The sequence below is a fragment of the Thermobia domestica genome, chromosome 1 (genome assembly GCF_964235325.1).
Source record: "Thermobia domestica chromosome 1, izTheDome1.hap1.1, whole genome shotgun sequence".
NCBI lineage: Eukaryota > Metazoa > Arthropoda > Insecta > Zygentoma > Lepismatidae > Thermobia > Thermobia domestica.
The window spans coordinates 172,918,414-172,924,713 of record NC_137454.1 but is presented as its reverse complement, the minus strand read 5'-3'; positions in this window follow the sequence as shown (position 1 = coordinate 172,924,713).

Here is a 6,300-nt window from a genome sequence, read left to right as displayed (position 1 = left end):
ACATCACGTTCACTATTCAAACTGGATGGACGACCATTGGAACACTTCCATTTCATTTTCTAACAGAATTTAAAGAGAACACATAGTGACGCCTTCGAGCGTCGTAAACGCTGTCCTTTAGCATAAACAAGAATGAGCGTCAATATTATCTACCATTGAGCTTCCATGCCCCTAAATATAGTTTGCTCACCTCTGCACTAAGGACTACTATACTAGTGATGTCAACCAGCTCGACTCGGTTCAACTGAGCAAATAACTCGACCCGGATCGATTGGAATGAGCCATTGGCTCAGCTCAGGTGAGCCATCGGCTCGAGCCTGCTCGGTTGCGATGAGCCATCGGTTCGGTTGAACTCGACTCAGGTGAACCATCGGCTCTGTTCGGCTCAGCTCAGGTGAGCCATCAGCTGGAGCCGGCTCAGTTGGATGACCCATCGGCTCGGCTCGGTTCGGCCCAATCGAGCCTAGGGCTCGAGCCGGCTAGTTTGAATGAGTTGTTGCTTGGCTCATTTCTCGGTTCGGTTCGGTGGTGACTGAGCCGTGAGTCGAACCGCTCGAGCCGTTTCTTATCTGTATTTATATATAGGTTCTATCTAAAATGTATGTATGTATATGTGTTTCAGCATGAGTCTGGAACACTTGGAGCAATTTTAACCAAACGTTACATATTACCTAGGTACTTACAATCTGGAGAAGATTACTGTTGGGATAAGTTCCCGTAGCTAGTGATGTCAACTAGCTCGGCTCGAGTTCTGAGCCACTGGCTCAGGTCGAGTTCCGGCTCGGCTCAGTTCAATTAAGCCAATAGCTCGAGCCGGCTCGATTGGAACGAACAATTGGCTCGGTTCGGTTCGGTTCGGTTCAACTGAGCTATCTGCTCGATCCGGCTCGGTTGCGATGAGTCACTGTATCGGCTCAGGTGAGCCATCGGCTCCATTTGGCGCAGCTCAGGTGAGCCATTGGGTCGAACCTGTTCGGTTGGAATGAGCCACCAGCTCGAGCTGGCTCAGTTGGATGAGCTGTTGGCTTGGCTCACTTTTCGGTTCAGCTCGGTGGTAGCTGAGCCGCGAGCCGAGCCGCTCAAGCCCTTGACAACACTATACTATAGTACTCCACCTCATGGGAGGTTCTCATGCAGAAATCTAAATCTGTTATTATGAATACGGTATCATCTCAGAAGGGACACTAACATGTAAGTACGTTTAATTACAACATTCAATAATACGACAAACGCAAATTCCACATTATTACTAAAATTAATATTCTAACGTAGAATCTAAGTGGCTCGATAAAATTTCATAATTGACATCTCTATAAATGTATTAATCTCAGGAGTGACACTAGCTATTTAGTCATCCCATAGAATTTAACATGATTCATCCAAACACTATGTAGTTAAAAAGCAAATACATAAATAACACCAATCTCCCTTACCTTAGACATATCATAATTACATTAGACTTTATTGAGTCACTGAATTTTACTTTACTCCTTATGCGACAGTACGATAATGAAGAGCAATTCTGTTCACACCATTTACAACTGCTTGACCAACAACACTGACAAGTAAAAATTCTTTCTCAACAATCTGGGATTCGGAAACTACGCATATATCTAAATACAGGAAAGTCAGGAGGGAATACAGGCAAATTCTGCCAGGCAAACAGCAAAGGATCGAGAAGCAGGAGGCCTCTAAACCTACGACTGGAATACAGGTGAAGGGATCTATAGGATCAGAGCAGGAAAGGAAAGAATATTCTCCATCTCTGCACATCCGCTTCTTTCCTTCTCTGTTCATCTCCTTGCTGACCTGTCTCATGCCCTCCGCATTTCTATATCAGATCACATAGCTCCTCTCTCCTCACTCTCTCTCACTTACCTGAAAAGATATTTCTTCATGTATAAATGTTTGTCCTCGTCTCTCACTCATTTCCGCTCGAACTCTAGAACATTAATTTTACGTCGTTTCAATTACCATCTCCACTCTCTCTTACTTTCTTATATGCGCAGGGGGTCGAGCCGCGAGCAGTGCATCTACCAGTTAGGTAGCTTACAGTGCTGGCACGTGAGTTAGACGAAAATCAAGTGGCAGTAAATATTCATGCACCACGACAATGTTTCGCTGCCACGTACTTGTAAACTCAATTATGTAAATGGTACAAGAAAATATTCCCTGGCACTGTGTGAATAAACTCATATGTAACCTTATTTTGCGTTTGCTATGTCATTAAAAAATAAACATGTTAAGCTTGGTCGAATATATTGCAACAGTTTGCGGATATTTTCTCCCTCGTCTGTTTGCTTACAAGCCGCTCCTACGTATATCTTTTCCGTGAAATAGGAGCGGACCGACAAAAGCAGGTATCTTTTTGTCCGTAGATGTTTATTAGATGGTTTAAAGGTAGGAAAGATCTTGTTGCTAACAATAATTACAATATGCGTCGAGCTGGTAAGCAATCCACAAGACGCATTATGACTACAACTAGCACCAACAATACTAATAGAAATTGAAAGACAAAGGAAATATCCTTTTTTGTTTTGTGACATGCCTCTCGTGTCTTATTGTGGGCTCCCATGTTGGTTTGTCGAAGTAGTTAGTGGCAAGGTGATACGGCTCTGCTCATGGTTTGCTGCTTGGAAACCCTTTGTCCCATCTGATACACTCATAACCCATCCATTGGACAGATAAACACTGACCCGTTTGTTCGCTTGTTTTGATGTTGAGTGTTTTGTGTTTGGTCAGGTTAGATTAGGTTACAATTGGCTTTTGTTATTCTTTTTACAACACTTGTCTCTATTTGTTTTATATGTGTTTCTGATTCACTTACTCCGTTCTTATATTGTTTGCAGGTAGACAAATAGGTCCAAAGGTCGTGGTTTCCGCTCTGGTGAACAAGCATGGTTCAACTGAATGGGAAATGAACAGAGGGAAGACGGCAATGTTCAATCAAATTGTGTCACTTCTATCAGAAGGCATGAATATGGTTGGAAAGGTCAAGAAAACGGAATTTGTGGGCAATTGTGAAGGCAATGATTATGAAAGGACTTTCGGAGATGATGATGATGATGTGGAAAAGGCTTCAGTTTCACAGACTTTGCAGGCAGCACAAACATCACAAGCTTCATCCGGATATGACTGACTGTTAGCTCCCTCTTCAAAGAGAAAAAGAACTGTTCTGGACGGCGTGTATAAGAAGAGAGCTTCCCTTTACTGTGCTACCGATTCAAGTGGCAGGATCCTCGAGAAAAGAAAACTGAGAAAGACTGATGTGAACAAGTTCAAGTTGATCGAAACTATAAGAACGTTCTATGAGTACGAGAAGGTCTGTAATGAGCCAAAGCCAACAATCAAAGAAAGAAACGAGGTTGTACTACGGACATTTGAAGAAATAGTGGAAGAGTACGCTGTAATTCATGACCTGACCGTAAGCTGAGTTTGTGAACCTTGCAAACGACAGCACTCACTGATCCACATAATCGCCTAACTTTTAAGGTATCACAATCCTGGTTTTCTACGATTGAAGTGTCTAATAGGATCGCGAGTTGTTGTGCCTTAACTGATTGAGTCAACAAAAGTTGGAGATCAAGAGAGGCATATCTGACAAAAGCGGCCAATGATTTCGTAATAACGATTCGTAAGCTGATGTTGAATTAGCAACTTCAGCCAGATAATATGTTGAATGCAGGTCAAAGTGCTTTTAGAAAGAACTACACTCTTACCAGTCTCTTTGTCATTGTGGCACAGTTCTATCCAAGCTTCTGTTGGATCCACCAGCGCAACTACGAATTCGTATACGATCTTCTCTGTCATTTCAGTGGCTTGGGAGATCATGAGATTCATGTATTTACTTGTATTGGAATTCTCCGGATCTCTTCCCAGAATCGAAACCCGACGATCCTCCAAACATCAAATCCTTCGCCCGGAAGTTGGCAAATATGAACAAAGCAGACCTAATAAGATTCTACAATGATAGTCTGTGTCCTAGTCTTTCTGCTAACTGTTCGAAAGTGCTTCTCTTACTTGATTTGTGGTAGCAAATACAGATGACAGTCTTATCCGTCAGATTGTTCCAGAATCAATTAAACTGATGAAACGTCTCATAATTGGTGGCTGGACCCGTTTAATCCAGCCTCTGGATGTCCATTTCTTCGGATTGTACAAGTCATTCATCTGATACATTACTGATACAGCGATTTCAGAGTCGGAGAGAAACGTCTGGCACCGTGGCAAGTCTTAATATGCACTAATATGTGTAATTTGAGTTAAATATTCCTTTCAGCACCACACCCATGTGAGACGTGAACTTGTAGATTAAGATGCAATCCAAACAATCGTAATGTGTTCAAATTTCAAGGCTCTCCTACGGGGAAACGAGCTCATGATTCAGCGTAGTAAAGGCGCGAGCACTATCCTAGACCAGAGGGAAGGACTACAATTTGTTAGGAGTTGTTACTGAATTGGAATTTAGCATCTCCATTTAGCAGCGAGACTATATCAGACATAGACCTACAGTTTAACGTGAGATCCGAACTACATGAGCCCCGGCGGGAATCAAACCCGGGTCTCCCAGGCTGAAGACGCATACGCGAACTATTTTTGCATAACGTTTTTGCATAACGTTACTAAGTGAAGTTTTGACCCGACTACGGTTGGTCCCATACTTTTGGAGTTATGGGCCTTTTAAAGTTCATTTTTTCATGTTTTTGGCAGCATATAACTACGAAAGGAAGCATTTGTGCACCCAGTTGGTCTATACTTTTTGTCTAATCTTGGTGTCAGGAATCACCTTCCAAACGTGGTCGGTGTTGTTTTGAAACACCCTGTACATGTAACACGTATAGAAAAATCATCAGTCTTCGGGAGGTAGTTTTCTATAAGAAATTAAAGTAGTTTGAAACAAACATGGATCGAAAATACTTCCTTTCAGAGCTAAGCTGCAAAAATTTGCCAACTATGATTTTGAAATGGCTAGTTTGAAAAGTATGAGATCCAACATAAGCAGTTAGAGCAGATACATTCAACTGGATGCTGTGTGACGTCACAATTTGCTGCTCTCATTCTCAGTAAATTACACAGAGAGTACAATGAGCAGTCATTAAATTTGATGTTGGAAAGCTCTGAGAGGCAAACAAGAACATTGATGATGTAATCGTGATTTTGCAGATACAGTAATTACTCGTTATTGCCGCCCATAATAATGTATCATATTATGTGCTCGCGTGTATTAAAGTGTTTACTAACGACTGCGCTCGTATATGTCGGTTTTTTGCCTTCCCCTCTTGGAATCGGTCTTTTACCCCGACTTGGAAAAAATCCTGCGGATGTCCCGTGAATCTATAATGACTAGTACACTGCCAACATTTGTTTGATTCTATCCTCCTATCTCAAACCTCCCCTCCTCTGCTCCAACCAACTATTTCTTACAGTAATTCCTCTAATCGCAAAATCGTCATATTCAGGCTTGCCAACCATACGATATTTTATCGTGATATACGATAATTTAAGCGTTTATGCTATATACGATAATGCCCTTGCGATAATAGGCAAATATATGATAATTTTAGAAGACACATTTTTTTTTTCAGTTTTTGAATTGTAAATGTGCATTAAATAATTATAAAACACAAACACATACTGAGATTTTTAAGTCATTCCAGCTTAGATAAATCAATAACGATTTGGGAATTGGCAATGGCAATCTTGCCTCAATTCTTTAATTGCAATAACGTTTGCGAGCGGGTGGAAATATTGTTGTTGCCCAGAGTAGTGTTAACAAGGATTTATAAAAAACGGTGAGGACAATCATTCCGATTTGGATTTCGAAACTGAAGATTACTAGATAAGTTTATTATATATTATTCCTATTATTAGTAGTAATGTACTTTTTCTATAAAACAAATATACGATGATTTTTTTTTTTTTTTTTTTTTTTGTAAAATAAGATAATTTTAAAGACGAAAATCGATAATTTCGTTCTCTACGGTTAGCAACTCTGGTCATATTTGAACAGTTGGAAATGACTGGGTTAGAGAAATTACTAGCTCTATAAACAGATACGTTTGTAGTACAAGTGCTACCTAAATAGCAATCAAGGGCGTCCATGTTGTGGTTTCCAAGTGGGGCAAGTATAAGCGAGTTCAGGTTTCCAATGGTAAGGGGGGGGGGGGCAAGTTTCAAATATAGTTTTAAATTTTGCTGTAACTAATGTAAAAATTCCATTCGGTTTTCGATATTCCCAAGTACAATTTCTTCTTAGGGAGGGCAAGCGCCCCACCTTGCCCCCCTGATGGGCATCCTTGA